At 37.0% G+C, this 17,061-nt stretch overlaps 1 protein-coding gene across 12 annotated transcripts in view; it reads left to right on the top strand.

Moving 5' to 3' along the window:
* Positions 1-17,061, top strand: part of R3hdm2 (R3H domain containing 2) — a 149,792-nt gene that overhangs the window by 23,445 nt on the left and 109,286 nt on the right. For 10 of the 12 annotated variants that reach the window (XM_071609734.1, XM_071609731.1, XM_071609738.1 and 7 more), the window contains exons 2-3: positions 2,029-2,149; positions 16,334-16,396. The gene's annotated coding sequence lies outside the window, so the exon portion shown is untranslated. Of the gene's footprint in view, positions 1-2,028; positions 2,150-16,328; positions 16,397-17,061 lie in introns of all 12 variants that reach the window. The other 2 variants (XM_071609733.1, XM_071609736.1) reach the window with 2 other exon arrangements.

A 17,061-nucleotide genomic window follows, 5' to 3' on the forward strand; every position in this document is an offset into this window, starting at 1 on the left:
CAAGTTTGAGGCCAATCTCAGCAACTTATTGAGACCCTGTCTCAAGACAAAAATTAAAAATCTAGGGGGCTGGGGTTGTGGCTCGGTGGGAGAGTGCTTGCCATCTTGTGTGAGGCATTGGGTTCAATTCTCAACACTGCATATAAATAAATAAAATAAAGCCCATTAAATACTAATTTTTTTTTTAATTGAAAACTAACGATGTAGCTCAATGGTGAAGGGCTCCATCTGAGGTTAAATCCCCAGTACCAAAACAAACAAACAACAGCAACAAAAACCTTAGAATTGGTATGTGATACAGCAAAATCACTTAATGGATCCAGTAGTTTGAGAATAAATGTACTTCTTTCTTTTTTTTTAATATTTATTTATTTTTTTTAGGTGTAGATGGATACAACACAATACCTTCATTTTTATGTGGTGCTGAGGATCCAACCCAGGTCTAGTCTGTGCTAGGCGAGCGCTCCATCACTGAGCCACAATCCCAGCCCCCCCCCCTTTTTTTAAATATCTACATAAAAATAAGACATGTCTTTCTTTTTTTAAAAAAAGTTTTTGGGCTGGGGATATGGCTCAAGTGGTAGCACGCTCGCCTGGCATGTGTGAGGCACTGGGTTCGATCCTCAGCACCACATAAAAATAAAATAAAAAGATATTGTGCCCACCTAAATCTAAAAAATCAATATTAAAAAAAATTTTTTTAGATGTTGATGGGCCTTTATTTTATTGATTTATTTTTATGTGGTGCTGAGAATCAAACCCAATGCTTCACACATGCTAGGCAAGTGCTCTACCACTGAGCCACAACCCCAGCCGCAAGACATGTCTTTCCCATCCATAAAAAACATTTTATTCTGAAGGTGAACCCCATTAATCTATTTGTGCTTTCATTTGATGTGGAAACATAAACATGGTTTGTAAGGAAGGTGAAGAGGTGTTAATATGTTCTGTTCATATATTTGAAGTCCTGCATGTTATCCCTGTGGGAGAAATACAGAATATTTTTTGGGTGTGTGTGATCATTTCCAGAAGTCATAGATAGTTTTTTAATTAACACCATTGCTAACCTTTTAGTTGACTTATAGATGTATCATTTTATGTAAATGACTGCTTTAAGATTGTTTAAGAGAATAGCTGCCTGGCAACATAAAAGTATGGATATTAAAATGAATTGCATGCTTTCCAACTATTTCTATTACTTGGCTAAATTTAGAACTATGTAGAGCTCTTGTAGAATTGAAGTCTCTGGGGATTTTAATAGTTAAGGCAGATGGTATTCAGCTTTTCAGAGTAAGGAAGAAGAAAGGTAGCTTCAAATTAATTTTTGCACTAGAACCAAGTCACTTAATTAAAACATAGCATTCAAGCCAGTCATGGTTGGTGCACACCTGTAATCCCAACAACTCGGGAGGTTGAGGTAGGAGGATCACAAATTTGAGGCTGGCTTCAGCAATTTAGAGAGGCCTAAGAAACTTAGCAAAAACCTGTCTCAAAATTAAAAAAAATTAAAAAGCGGGGGAGGGGGGCTGGGCAACCCCGAAAACTAAAGGCCAATTGTTTTCTCTAATATGTGGATGCTAACTCATAATAAGGGGGACAGGTAGAGAAGAATAGAAGTACTTTGGATTAGACAAAGAGGAATGAAGGCAAGGGAGGGGAAATGGGAATAGGAAAGATAGTAGAATGAATCAGGCATTACTATATCCTATGTGCATATATGATTACACAACCAATATAATTCTACATCGTGTAACAGAGAATGAGAAATTATATTCCATATACGTATAATATGTCAAGATACATGCTATCATGTATAACTAAAAAGAATAGAGGGGGTCTGGGAATGTGGCTCAGTTGTTAAGTGCCCCAGGTTCGATTCCTGATACTTGAACAGACAAATAAACAAATAGAGTCCAGTGAAATAGCAGAACTATTGTGAGACTTTTGTTTGATTACTGTATTGCTGAAAGATTGTTGGAGCTGGATTCAGAGTGGTTAAAGAGATAATTTTTTTTTTTTCCCTCCCAGGTGAATTGCTAGAGGCTATCCACTATCTTTTCCCAGTGTCTCTCCAAGTTACATTTGATAAATACTATTCTTAATACTTTACCCTGGATGGATGAGGCAATACATCTCAGCTAGTAATCAGGTGAGCATCATACTTGATTGCTATGGGAATTTTATGGTTTGTAAGGAAGGTGAAGAGGTGTTAATATGTTCTGTTCATATATTTAAAGTCCTGCATGTTATCCACTACCTTTTCCCAGTGTCTCTCCAAGTTACATTTGATAAATACTATTCTTAATACTTTACCCTGGATGGATGAGGCAATACATCTGGGCTAGTAATCAGGTGAGCATCATACTTGATTGCTGTGGGAATTTTATGATGATGTTGGAATTGTTGTTGTCAATTCACACTAGAGTTTATATAGGATATTTTGGCAAGAAACTTAATTATTCCATGTATATTTTTTTGTACATGGAGTGTGAAGAACTGTTGATATAGTTTGGGTAGGACCTCAACACAAGAAATGGCAGATAAAAGAGTAGTTACTTTGAGTAGCTAATTCAAATTAAATGTAAGTTAAAAATAGAATAATATTTTGTATACGATGAATATGATGTGTTTAGTACCTGATTTGGCAATCGGAAAAGTAGTATTTTTCATTACTATAGCATGAAGTTTGGACAAAAACACAAATTTATTATAAACTGACAAGAAAAATTCATAAAAATGAAACAGTTATTGTGAATCTTGATTTATACAAATGGAATTATAAATTAGCTGCACTCGGCGGCTCAGGGCATTTACTAATAAAATATTATGAAGGAGGTTATGGGATGTTTTCTTTTTCTTTCTTTCTTTTTTTTTTAATCTCCATATGAGAATATGAGAACATATGTTTCTTTTGTAATTGGAGAGGGGAAACATTGTTTTTGTGTTTGTGTGGCAGGGGTGGTTCTGGGAACTGAACCCAGGGTCACTTAACCACTGAGCCACATCCCCAGCACTCTTTTATATTTTATTTAGAGACAGGGTCTCACTAAATTGCTGAGGCTGGCTTCAGCCTCCTGGGCAGCTGGGATTACAAGTGTGCACCACCATGCCTAGCATAGTGCTTAGTGAAAAAAAGAAAAGAAAAGGGATAAAGGGGCTGTGTGCTGTTGCACACACCTGAAATTTCAGTGACTTGGGAAGCTGAGGCAGTAGAATTGCAAGTTCAAGGCTACCATAAGCAATTAAGTGAGACCTCTCAAAATAAAAATTAAAGAAGAAAGAACTGGGGATGTAGCTCAATGGTAGAGCACCCCTGGGTTCAATCCCCTGTACTACAACAACTGAATAAATAGGAATAAAGGGGTTATGAATCAACTCTAAAACGTGCAATACTCCAGCTTCTTTTTTGTTTTTTTTTTAATTATTTTTTAGTTGTAATTGAACACAATACCTTTATTTTGCTTATTTATTTATATATGGTGCTGAGGATCGAACCCAGCGCCTCAGACATGCTAGGCAAGCGCTCTACTGCTGAGCCACAACCCCAGCCCCTCCAGTTTCTTTTTCTCTTCCAGTTGACTTGTTTTTCACCACTGGAGTGGTGGTCTATCTCTAATTAGAGATAGATACTACCTATCTCTAAGTATCAGGTTCTTTGTTTCCTGGGTTTTCCAACTTTTCCTTTGAGTAAGTGCTTTCCCTTTGTATTGCAGCTGAAGTTTTTATAAAATAACTTCATTGTACTTAATCGTTACTTAATCAGTTAACTAACAAAATTTCTTCCTCTCTCCTTTCCCTTTTCCCTGTCATGCCCTCCCTCTTGTAGTGGGGATTGAACCCAGGGCCTCTAGCTTCTACAAGCAAGTGCTCTGCCACTGAGCTACATCCTTGTCCTAGCTTAGCATTTTGGTGTCAAAAAGTGACAAAATTTCAAGAGGACAGTATTATATGGTTTTCTAGAGTAATACTTAATTTTAGGGCTGGGGTATATCTCAGTGCATGTGCAAAGCCCTGTATTCAGTCCCCAGCACCCCTCACCACAAATAAACCAAACTTCTAATTTTAACATTAGAGTGGCCCTTGGGGTGACAAGAAAGAATATTGGATTTTTCCACAGGTTCCAGGTTCATAAAAATTCTTAAAAATGAATCTTTGGAGGCTAGGCATTATTCTGGGGTGGTTGGATTTTGTGTGTATTAAAGGCTAGCCATGTGGAGATAAAACATAATCAGTTAATAAGATATAATGAATTAAGCTTGTGGGGAAAAAGGAAAAAAAGGTGGGGGTAGATCTAAAAATCAAAGGGAGATCAGTAGACGAAAGAGACCAAGGGGTGGGAGATGAGGAGGGAGGGGAGAAGTGCTGGGGAGTGATACTGGTTAAATTATATTGTTGTATAGTGTGCATGTACGAATATGTAACAACAAATCCCATCAATACGTACAACTATAATGTACCAATAAAAATGTGGATAAGAGGGGGCTGGAGCTGTAACTCAGTGGCACACAGCTTGCCTAACATGTGTGAGGCACTGGGTTTGATTCTCAACACCATATATAAATAATTAAAATAAAAGTCCATTGACAACTAAAAAAATATTTAAAAAATGTGGATAAGAAAGATATAATGGATTAGATCCTGTGATGTAGACAATTGAAGTCAATTGTGTAGTACAAATAAATGCACAAGAATAGAAGCAATAAATCAATATAGAAAGGTTTCATGGAAGAGGTAGGAAAAGAACTGGGCTTTTTTTTTTTTTTGGTACTAGGGATTGATCCTAGGGGTGCTTAATTACTGAGCCACATTCCCAGCCCTTTTTATTGTTTTTTTATTTTGAGACAGGTTCTCACTATATTGCTTAGGGCCTCGCTGAATTGCTGAGGCTGGCTTTGAACTTTAGATCCTCCTGCCTCACCCTTCTAGGTTGCTAGGATTACAGGTGTACTCTACTGCACTGGCTTGACTTGGGCTTTGAAAATAGAGTAATAAACAACATTTCAGCTATCATATTTCATACATGCATTTTTCTTTCCTTTCCTTTTTTTTCCTTTCTCTCTTTTTTGTGGTACTGGGGGTTCTCACATGCTAGGCAAGTTCTCTACCACTGAGATACATCCCCAGGCTTTCTTTTAAATTTTATAAGGCAGGGTCTGACTAAATTGCTGAGGCTGGCCTTGAACTTGTGATCTTCCTGTTTCAGCCTCTGAGTAGTTGGGATTAAAAGGATGTGTCACCAGGTTGTACTTTTCTTTCTTTTTTTGGTTAGACATAATACCTTTATTTTATTTATTTATTAAAAAGAGAGAGAAAGAATTTTTTAATATTTATTTTTTAGTTTTCGGCGGACACAACATCTTTGTTTGTATGTGGTGCTGAGGATCGAACCCGGGCTGCATGCATGCCAGGCGAGCGTGCTACCGCTTGAGCCACATCCCCAGCCCCATATTTTATTTATTTTAAGCGGTGCTGAAGATTGAACCTAGTGCCTTACACATGCTAGGCAAGGGCTCTATCACTGAACTACAACCCCAGCCCATGTACTTTTCTTTTTTACAAATTTTTCTTTTTTTCCCAATAGAAACAGGGTCTTGCTATTTTGCCCATGCTGGTCCTGAACCCCTGGGCAAACGTGATCCTGCTTTAGGTTTTGAGTACTACAGGTGTGGTGACATGTGCCTATAGGCCCAACTAAGTTGGCTACCCAACTTTTTATTATGGAAAATTTCAGACATTTAAAAGTAGTGAAAGCAGGGCATGGTGGCACAAGCCTGTAATTCCAGTGGCTGAGGAGGCTAGGTTTAAGCATCATGGACAAATACAGAATAACTAGTGTGAAATATCAACTTAATGTATATGTATTTACAGTGAAACACTCAGTATTGGATTGCATTTTAGCCTTGTTCATTCAACACACCATTAATTTAGTGGCAATGAAACAATGTAGTCTTTGTTCTCCTCTATAAGTAAATAATTACACTAATTGAATGTAAGCTATCAAGGAAGTCTTTCTGGAGTAGAGCCTTAAAAGACAAGTAGGGCAGGGGAAATTCTATATTAGCAGCTCTTAAAACTTTTTGGTCTATGTCCGACCTCTTTACTATTTTAAGAACCATTATGGACCCCAAGGAACTATTTACTTATGTGGGTTATATTTATTAATTTTGAACTCTAGCCAGGCACATGCCTCAAATCCCAGCTACTTGGGAGGCTGAGGGAGGAGGATCGCAATTTCAAAGCCATATTCAGCAATTTAGTGAGGCCCTAAGCAACTTAGTGTGACCTTGTCTCAAAATGAAAAATTAAAAGAACTGAGGGTGTGGCTCAGTAATTAAGCATCCCTGGGGTTTAATCCCTGGTACCAAAAATTTAACTCTATTAGAAGTTAAAACTAAAAAATAATTTAAATACTTATTGATTAATTAAATATAATAATAATAAACATTTATGCCTATAACACTTTAAATTTTTTTTTTTTTTGTGGTATTGGGGATTGAACTCAGGGTCTCACACATACTAGACAAGTACTTTATCACTGAGCTACACCCCTCCCATAAAAAGCTTTTTATTTTGTGGTGCTGGGGATTGAACCTAGGGCCTTGTGCATGCCAGGCAAGCATTCTACCAACTGAGCTATATCCCCAGCCCCATAAAAAGCTTTTCTGAAACAAAAAATTTAATGAGGCGGGAGGAACATTGTTTTACTTCTGCAAATCTCTATAATCTCTGAATTAATAGAAGACAGCTGGATTCTTATATCAGCATCTGTGTTCAGTCTATTGCAGAATGTCATTTTAGTTGAAGTATATGAAGAAAATCCAGCCTCAGGGATATGTAATTGGAAATGGGAGGAATGTTTAAATATTCTCTTCAGGTGATGATGATTATTTTCTTTGATATTACAGCCAAAGTAAAAAAAAAAATGGTAGTTTTTTAAAGGCTACTTGCAATGTTGAATGTGAAACTATATAATGAACTTCAGTACTTGGCAATATTAAAATCATTTTTGAGTCTGGGGATACAGCTCAGTGGTAGCAAACTGCATGCCTAACATGCGTGAAGTTCTGAGTTTGATCCTCAGTACTACAAGGGAAAAAAAAGCCATTTGTCTATGTTATACATTGAATAGTTTTTTTTTTTTTTTTGATACTAAGTATTGAACTCAGAGGTACTCCACTGAGCCACATCCCCAACCCTATTTTGTATTATATTTGGAGACAGGATCTCACTGAGTTGCTTAGTGTCTCGCCATTGCTGAGGCTGGCTTTGATCTTGAGATCCTCCTGACTCAGCCTCCCAAGTTGCTGAGATTACAGGCATGCGCCACTGCACCCAGCTTGAATAGTTCTTTTACCCTCTTTTACTTATGTGTGATTTGGAAACATGAATTGATCAGTTGCAAAATATTGGTTCACTGAGTTATGTAGACCTTTCAAATGTTTGATTTATTTCATTATTTAAAAAATATATAATCACATTAATCAAGAGTACCACCTTTAGGAATGTCTATGTTTTTTCTTTTTTTTAGTTGTTGATATAATTTTATTTATTTACATGTGGTGCTAGGTAACTAACCCAGTGAAGTCTGAGTATTGAGAAGCTATCAAGCTCTCGCAAAAGAAAATGCATGTTTTTCAAAATTCTGATTTTTCACTTAAGAGCATGAATTTTATCAAATTCCATTTGAATGGTATCAAATAAATAACATTGTTTGCTTTGAAGTAATAGGCTTACTTCTTTTATTTTTGTGAAAAATACTGCAGATATACAAGGCTGAATAACCATAGTTTGCCAAAATTCTTTATTCAAATAAAATGCTAAATGAGAAAAGCCAGGGCAGCTTGGAGTTCAGTTACAGAAGTGCTTTTCCTTGAGATAGTTGTACTTTTGTTTGTAGCAGAAGTGCTTTGTACTTACCATTTTGTTATGTAGATTATTAAAAAGACATGAACTCAGATGTGGAAATTTAATATAGTGAGCTCTTCATATGTGTAGGTTCTGTATTTCTTTCTTTTTTTTTTAAATACCTTTATTTTATTTATTTATTTTTATGTGATGTTGAGGATTGAACCCAGTGCCTCATGCATGCTAAACAAGCACTCTCTCATTGAGTCCCAGCCCCAGCTCTAGCCCCTTGGTTCTGTACTTCTGAATACAAAAATTGGGGCTCTATTGAATATGTACATACTTTTTGTCTTGTCATTATTCCCTAAAAAGTACTTTATAATAATTATTGATATAACATTTACATTAGATATTATAAACTAGAAATGATTTAAAATATGTGGAAAGATATGTGAAGATTATATGCAAATACTATGCTATTTTTTATAATGGACTTGAGCATCTGTAGAGTTTGGTTGGTGGGGGAATGGAGCAAGGGGTGGAGAGATGATTCTGGTATCAGTTCCTTGAAGATATTGAGAGGTGACTAAAATTAGTTTTACTACTTCATCCAGGATATTCTTTTTTTTTTAAAATTTTTATTTATTTTTTAGTTTTGGGTGGACACAATATCTTTTATTTTTATGTGGTACCGAGAATCGAACCCAGTGCCTCATGCATGCCAGGTGAGCACACTATCACTTGAGCCACATCCCCAGCCCTCATCCAGGATATTCTTAAATGAAATTTATACTTTTTAAAAAACTTCAAATGTAGAGTTTGATGTTCCTGCCTTGATCATGTGAAGGTACTGGTAGCTTCACCTGCCAGTCCTTTTGTCTGTGTGAAAAAGGCAAAATAACATCTTAGTATTAATTTGAAAAATAATATCTTCACTGTGCTATGAAACTAATTTGACTTCTTAGACCTCCTGAGACCTCGCTCTGAGAACTGCTGCTCTTGATGAAGGATGTATAATGTATCCAGAGAGGTGAGACCACTTAGAGCTTTCTAGGTCAACTACAAGTGATCTGTTGTATCTGGAACTCAGAGTCATATGATGAGAGAAAAAAGATAGACTGGGTTCAAATCACAAAAGGACTTTAGCATTCTTTGAATGGAGTATATTGTTTTTTTCTATAGGCAGTGGGGAATCATTGGAGGGTTTTATGTATTTAAGTATGTATTTTAAGGAAATTTATGTATGATATTTATTTATTTATTTTAAGGAATATTTTTGTTACAGTATCTCTGATGATAAGGAGGCCAGTGGAACAGGATGAGGTCCTAAACTAAGACACTGACTTGGTCATGTAGCCATAGAAGGTCAGATTGTACAGACAAGTGCAGGGGTCAGAGCATGTCCTTTCTAAAGCAAAACTGAGCGTAGCATCTTGCATGCAGCATCTTTGCAGCATCTTGCATGCAGGCTGAATAGGCAAGAACATGACCAACTGCTTCCAACTGCTTATAATTTCCAAGTTAGTTATAAGCTGTCTCTTTAAATAATCTTGTTTGGGCAGTTTGCTCTGGAAGGAAATCTGATCAAACACACCAGTAATGCCCTAGAATCCCTTTCACATAAATGACTTCCAAAAGATAACCACTATTCTGACTTCTGTTACCTTAATTAGTATTACCTGTATTAGTATTTCATATTAATAGAACTATATGTACTCCTTTTTTTAAAAAAAATTATATATATATATATATATTTATTTATTTATTTATTCTTAACAGTTATATATGACAACAGAATGCTCTTCGATTCACTGTACACAAATGGAGCAGTTTTTCACTTCTGGTTGTATACGAAGTAGGATCACACCATTTGTGCAATCACACATGTGCCTAGGGTCATGATGTCCATCTCATTTCACCATCTTTTCTTTGCCCATCGATGTACTCTTCTGTGTTGTGTTCAACACTGCCTTTGAGATTAATGTATGTATTTATATATACATTATAGCAGTGGTATAGCAATGGTTCATTCTTTATCATTGCTGTTATACTCAATTGTCTGACTACCATCATATTTTTTCTATTGAGTTGTTTCCAGGTTTTTTTTTGTACCAAGAATTGAACCCAGGGGCACTTAACCACTGAGCCACGTCCCAGCCCTTTTTGTATTTTATTTAGAGATAGGGTTTCACTGAATTGCTTAGGGCCTTGCTGAATTGCTGAGGCTAGCTTTGAACTTGAGATCCTCTTGCCTTAGTCTCCTGAGCTGCTGGGATTACAGGTGTGTACCACTGTGCTTGGGGAATTGTTTCTGGTTTTGAACTGTTATGAGTAATACTACTATGAACATTGTATTTTTTTTGTGTGTACCAGAGATTAATGAACCCTGGGGCACTTAACCACTGAGCCACATCCCAAGTCCTTTAACTCAACAGGATGTCATTGAGTTGCTTAGGGCCTCACTAAGTTGTTGAGGTTGGCTTTGAACTTGTGATCCTCCTGCCTCAGCCTCCTGAGCCACTGGCCTATGAACATTCTGTCTTTCTTTTAAAAAATATCCCCCCCCCCTTTTTTTAGTTATAGATGGACACAATACGTTTATTTTTATTTGTTTATTTTATTTTATTTTTTATGTGTTGCTGGGGATCTAACCCAGTGCCTTCCATATTCTAGGCAAGTGCTGTACCATTAAACCACAACCCTAGCCCCCTATGAACATTCTTGTGCAAAGTTTTTATACATGTAAGACATATATACTCACTTCTGTTGATTATATGCCTAGGAGTGGAGTTGCTAGGTCATAGGCTATTTGTATGTGTAGCTTAAGTATTCCCAGTTTTCTAAAGTAGTTATATTATCTTGCCAGCAAGATATGAGAGTTCTGGATGTACTACGTCTTTTGACTACATTCAGTATTATCAGTTCTTTCAAGTTTAGCTAATCTGTTGGAGATGTAGGGGTGGCTATTCGTATTTTTAATTTGCATTTCCCTGATGACTTGATGTTGAATCATTTTTTCATATGCATATAGGTCTCTTTAAGTATCCTCTTGTGTGAAATGCCCATTTAAGTTATTTTGCCCATTGTTTAAATTTGGTTGTCTTATTCTTTGGTAGACATTCTCTATCAGTTTTCATTATGAGTTCTTTGATGGGTGCATATCTTTGCACATATCTTCTATGGGTATTTGCTCATGGGATATACATGGGAGCAGATTGATAAATCTGATCAATTTGCTGAAATTCCCTGGCATATATATTAACATTGGAGGGTAGTCCTATATATTGCTCTTTACAGATTCTAATTTCCTTACATGTTGGGACTACACAGGCTGATTTTCAGTAGCTCAATGTGATGTTTTGAATTAATCTCAGCTGATTGTGGGTATTTCTGTTATTTACTGCCATGGAACAAACCACCTCAAACTTAGTGGCTTAAAACTATTTATTTGCTTATGATATAAATGGTTTGGCAGTTTGGGCAGGGCTAATGTGGCACACTCTGCCTTGATTCTATATGGTATTGGCTGGGTTTATTTATAAGTGGTTTTGGTCATTTGACAGATTGACAACTGGTTGGACCCAAGGAGCCTTACTCACATGTCTAACACTGGACTAGAACTGACAGCTTAGGTTGCTGTGATGTTTTCTGCAGTCTGACTTGGCCTCTTTGCATGATGGCTATGTTCCAAAAGGGTGAGAGTGGAAGTTGCAAGGCCTCTTGAGGTCTAGCTTCAGAAGTTGTGGTGTCATTTATGCCTCATTCTGTTGATCAGAGCAAGTTACAAGGGCAGGGCAAACCTGATTCAAGGGATAGGAAAATGAACTCTGCTTCTTCCTCTTCTTTTTTTTTTTTTTAATCAGGTATTGAACCCAAGGGTGCTTAACCACTGAGCCACATCCCCAGCCCTTTTTTATGTTTGAGACAGGGTCTCACTGAGTTGCTTAGGGCCTCTCTCTACTGAGGCTGGCTTTGAACTTGAATCCTCCTGCCTCAGCCTTCTAAGTGGGATTACAGGCATGTGCCACCATGTCCTGCCCACTCTGGTCCTTTTATAGGCTATATAGCTTATTAGTTATTCAGAGTTACTAAGATGAACCTGAAATAACTCCCTCCCTGGCCAGGTGCTCAATGAAGGCAGGGATGGAAAGGCTTAATAAGGAGGTATCTAGATTGTAGTTGTCTTGAGTAGATAGTGATTTTTTTTTTTTTTTTTAAATAATGTGAAATAAACAAGAATCTTGGGAAAGGCCAAGATGTCAGTGACCTGTCAACCTATCAGAGTGAATCAGCATAAGTTCTAGGTGAGGTGACAATGTCAACAAAATGAGCCCCTTGCCCTAAGTTTATTGGGCTTCTCATTAAGGTAGCTGCCATAGCTTCTTATATTAGAGAAAACTAAAAATCATTTTTTAAGATTCAGCTGACTTTAAAAATAATTTATTCTAGAGGGTGAGGGTAGGTACACCATTGAAAGTGACATGTGGCTGGTTTTCAGATTACAGCTTTTTTGGTGTACCCAAATGTCACATTTGTTCAAATCTTTGAAATTTGTCTTCAGGTGACTAGAGGCAGTTGTCCTTTTCTGAGTAAGTTTAATTAATTGCTTTGAGTCCCAGATAAGTGGATTTGTTACCTATAGTTTCTGATTTATCTGTTGCCCAAACCAGTGGTAATTTGATAGGAATAGGAACTCCGTGGCATTTTATTATAAAGGATGGATATTGTCCGCTAAATACATCTGATTAGAAGTCTATGAAAAAGTATCTGTTTTTCTGGTGACAGGGTCATTATTAAAGCTTTATAGAATGTTCTACTAGTTAGATGACTGAACTGAATCATTCCATCCTTTGATGTTTTCTTCAAGGCATTATTTGGAGTGCTTTACAGAGCTCTTAGCAGTAGTGATTCTCTCATAGGCATTTCCATCTTGGGTGAGTTTAACCTAAGTTGTTCTGAACTATGAGGAACTCCTCATTGCAGTGGTCATAGTCAGATCTTTGGCAATTGCTTTTGTTTGAGATGTTTGTGTTTGGGCCCCTCAGAACCGTAGAACTGTTGTGAGACTGGATTGCCATGTTATTTTCTGAGTGTAAATTTTACCTTCAGTGAAAGGAAGGAAGATTTCTGAGACTATAAGTCAGATTGTTACAATGAAGAAGAGAACACAGGGTTATTAATATTAACTTGGTTATCTTATTGGTTGTACAAATAAGATTTAAATACCTTAAAAAGCCCAGGTTTACCTCAGAGGAAGTACTTAACTTTGTAAGTGAATCAGACAATTAGAAAATCATTTCAGTGCTTATTTTGTGTTACACAGTATTTGGCATTGCAGGTATGTATGTGAACAAAATGCATAAGATTTCTGCCCTCTAAGAGCTTACATTTTTGTCTGGGAAGATACACAGTTTTCCAGTAAATAAATAAGATAGATAATGATTATGATAAATCCTATGAAGAAAATAGATGTGGTGTTGTGATATAGAGGAACAAAGGAGGAGCAGATTCTTCAAATTGAGGTAGTCAAGGAAGACTTCTTTGTAGTGACATATAACTATTCATTGAAAGGTAGGCAGAAATCCCATTTCTTTGAATAAGCAGAGTATTTTGAGCATAGGCCACAACAAATACAAAGAATTCTGGGGAGAATTTGGTTTGGTGTGTTCAAGAATAGGCCAAATTTTGTAGGGCTCTATAGTCTATTGCATGGATGAGAGCCAGTTGAATGAGGATGCTTAATTATCTGATTTACATTTTTAAAAAATATTTATTTTTTAGTTGTAGTTGTACACAATATCTTTTATTTTTATGTGGTGCTGAGGATCGAACCCAGGTCCTCGCACGTGCTAGGCGAGTACTCTACCTCTCAGCCACAATCCCAGCCCAATTATCTGATTTACATTTAAAAAAGATAACTCATGTATTTCTGGGAGAATGCTTTGCAGGATGCCAAAGATAGAAGAAACCACTTATGTTCCTTATGAGGCTGTTGAATTTTATTAAAAAAACTGAAAGCTATTAGGGAGTTATGGAGGATAGAGGGCGGAAAGCAATTAAACTTCTTCCCCAAAGTGTTCCACTTTTAATTATGATAAAATTACAATGGGGTAAAAAAGCCATTATAGTACTAAATACTAGTGTGTGTTTTGAATTATGTTGCTTCTGGTTCTCTGAGTTGGAGAGTCACCTCTTGGTATGGCATGATTCTCAGTGTGAGCCCATTGTGTCTGCTTAAAAATCACATGTGTTTTGCAAATAACCCAATGAACAAATGGGCCAAGGACCTCAACAGACACTTCTCAGAGGAGGATATACAATCAATCAACAAGTACATGAAAAAATGCTCACCATCTCTAGCAGTCAGAGAAATGCAAATCAGAACCACCCTAAGATACCATCTCACTCCAGTAAGATTGGCAGCCATTATGAAGTCAAACAACAACAAGTGCTGGCGAGGATGTGGGGAAAAGAGTACACTTGTACATTGCTGGTGGGACTGCAAATTGGTGCGGCCAATTTGGAAAGCAGTATGGAGATTCCTGGGAAAGCTGGGAATGGAACCACCATTTGACCCAGCTATTGCCCTTCTCGGACTATTCCCTGAAGACCTTAAAAGAGCGTACTATAGGGATACTGCTACATCGATGTTCATAGCAGCATAATTCACAATAGCTAGACTGTGGAACCAACTTAGATGCCCTTCAATAGATGAATGGATTAAAAAAATGTGGCATTTATACACAATGGAGTATTACTCAGCACTAAAAAATGACAAAATCATGGCATTTGCAGGGAAATGGATGGCATTAGAGCAGATTATGCTAAGTGAAGCTAGCCAATCCCTAAAAAACAAATGCCAAATGTCTTCTTTGATATAAGGAGAGCAACTAAAAACAGAGCAGGGAGGAAGAGCATGAGAAAAAAGATTAACATTAAACAGGGACGAGAGGTGGGAGGGAAAGGGAGAGAGAAGGGAAATTGCATGGAAATGGAAGGAGACCCTCATTGTTATACAAAATTACATATAAGAGGATGTGAGGGGAAAGGGAAAAAAAAATCAAGGGAGAAATGAATTACAGTAGATGGGGTAGAGAGAGAAGATGGGAGGGGAGGGGAGGGTGGATAGTAGAGGATAGGAAAGATAGCAGAATACAACAGTCACTAGTATGGCAATATGTAAAAACGTGGATGTGTAACCGATGTGATTCTGCAATCTGTATACGGGGTAAAAATGGGAGTTCATAACCCACTTGAATCAAATGTATGAAATATGATATGTCAAGAGCTTTGTAATGTTTTGAACAACCAATAAAAAAAAATCACATGTGTTTTGGCATGACTTGAGGGCTGGTGAGGAAAGGGAACTAGTAATTTCTTGGCTTGGGGGAGAACAAGGCATTTCATGGGAAAAAATTCACCATATGGGTAGTGTTTTATGACCAAGTTTAGTGGTGAAAAGTGGAAGGGCAGTGTCCTGGCTGTCCCTTTTCAACCTTAACCAACCACATGTCCTGATGTCACCTTAACCAACCTTAACCAACCACATGTCCTGAGGTGCAGGAGGTATAAAGAATTGGAGAAGTGTTTTTCATGGGAATCTTTTTTTAAAAAATATTTATTTTTTAGTTTTAGGTGGACCAATATCTTTATTTTTTTTTTAATGTGGTGCTGAGGATTGAACCCAGTGCCTCATGTTGGCAAGTGCTCTGCCACTGAGCCACAACCCCAACCTTCATGGAAATCTTCGTAAGGCATCAAGAGGGTAGAATTTAGTTGATGTTGTATTTGTGAAATAGAGTTATAAAACCAAATAATGCGTTGGGGATTCTCCTCACTTTGGCATAAGAACACAGTAGGGCTCAGGTGTTTCAAGAGCTTGTGGGGATTCAGACTGGCTTGGGTACATTAAGGTTTCTAGTGGTGACACTCAGCATTCAAGGCTTCTCAGCATTCTAGGCTCCTGAAGTAGATTCAGCACCAACCACTCTTTAGGGTCTTGTAATAGCAATAATAATGAATCCTGCAAATGGGGTGAGGATATATTAAATTATGTGTTTGTTCTATCTCTAGCCTCACTTCTGTTTCTTACCTACTAAGAGAGATTCTAGATCATCTTGCTGAGTTCTAGACTTGTATAAAAAATAATGGGTAAAAAGCAGCTGAGGAATTCCAAGAAGACTGGGTTACTAATTTATGTTAGAAAGCAGGCCAAGAACTGCTTACAAGAAGAGGGAGATCAATAGAGGAGAAAGAGCCTATTGAACAGTTGTTTTTCTTTTTCTTTTTCTTTTTTAATTTTTAATTGTGAATTGAGGATTCAGGGCAGGTGTATATTTATGAGAAACACAAGTGAAAGGAATTGTGAAAGAAATATTAAGCAGTGCTGCTGTAGATTTCGAATTGAATGTATTTTCTTTGAGGGTACTCAGTATATTAAAATTTAAAATTGCTTTTAACTTTTTTTTTTTTTTTTTTTTGAGGTTAGACTTGTTTCTTATATGTGATGCCATTCCAGCACTGGACTCATGGAGGCTGAACATTTATTCAGGTAATAATAGGTAACATTTAAGAGGACTTTCTATGTGCCAGGCAACAAATTAAATACAGTACCTGCATTCTCATTTAATCTATACTTAACCCTGTGGGGTTTTAAGTATTGTTATATCCATTTAATAGATGAAGAAATTGAAATTTAGGGAAGATATCAAAATTGAATTTGGCTGAGTTAAAAAATAAAGTCTTTGCAGTTGAAGTGAGACATGCTGGTGATTTGGGTTAGATTATGTCATTTGTTCATTGGCCATAAATATCATGAATGTAAAGTGGTTTTAATAGACTGTACCACAATTTCCCACTAGTGAGTATACCATAGTTTTGTCTTTAAAATAGTAGACAGAGCAGGTGCTATTGTGAATACCTGTTAATCCCAGTGACTCAGGAGGCTGAGACAGGAGGATCGTAGGGTCGAGACCAGCCATAGCAACTTAGCAAGGCCCTAAATAACTTAGTGAGAAGCTGTCTCAAAATAAAAAATAAAAAGGGCTTGGGCTGGGGATGTGGCTCAGTGGTAAAATACACCTGGGTTCAATCCCCAGTACCAAAAACGAACAAATAAATACATAAATAAAATAGTAGTCATATCTTTGTGGTCATATCTTTTAGTATTTGTTTGCTGCTGCTTGTTGTTGTTTGTGGTTCTGGGAATTGAATCCA

The sequence above is a fragment of the Marmota flaviventris genome, chromosome 3, assembly GCF_047511675.1.
Source record: "Marmota flaviventris isolate mMarFla1 chromosome 3, mMarFla1.hap1, whole genome shotgun sequence".
Lineage (NCBI taxonomy): Eukaryota > Metazoa > Chordata > Mammalia > Rodentia > Sciuridae > Marmota > Marmota flaviventris.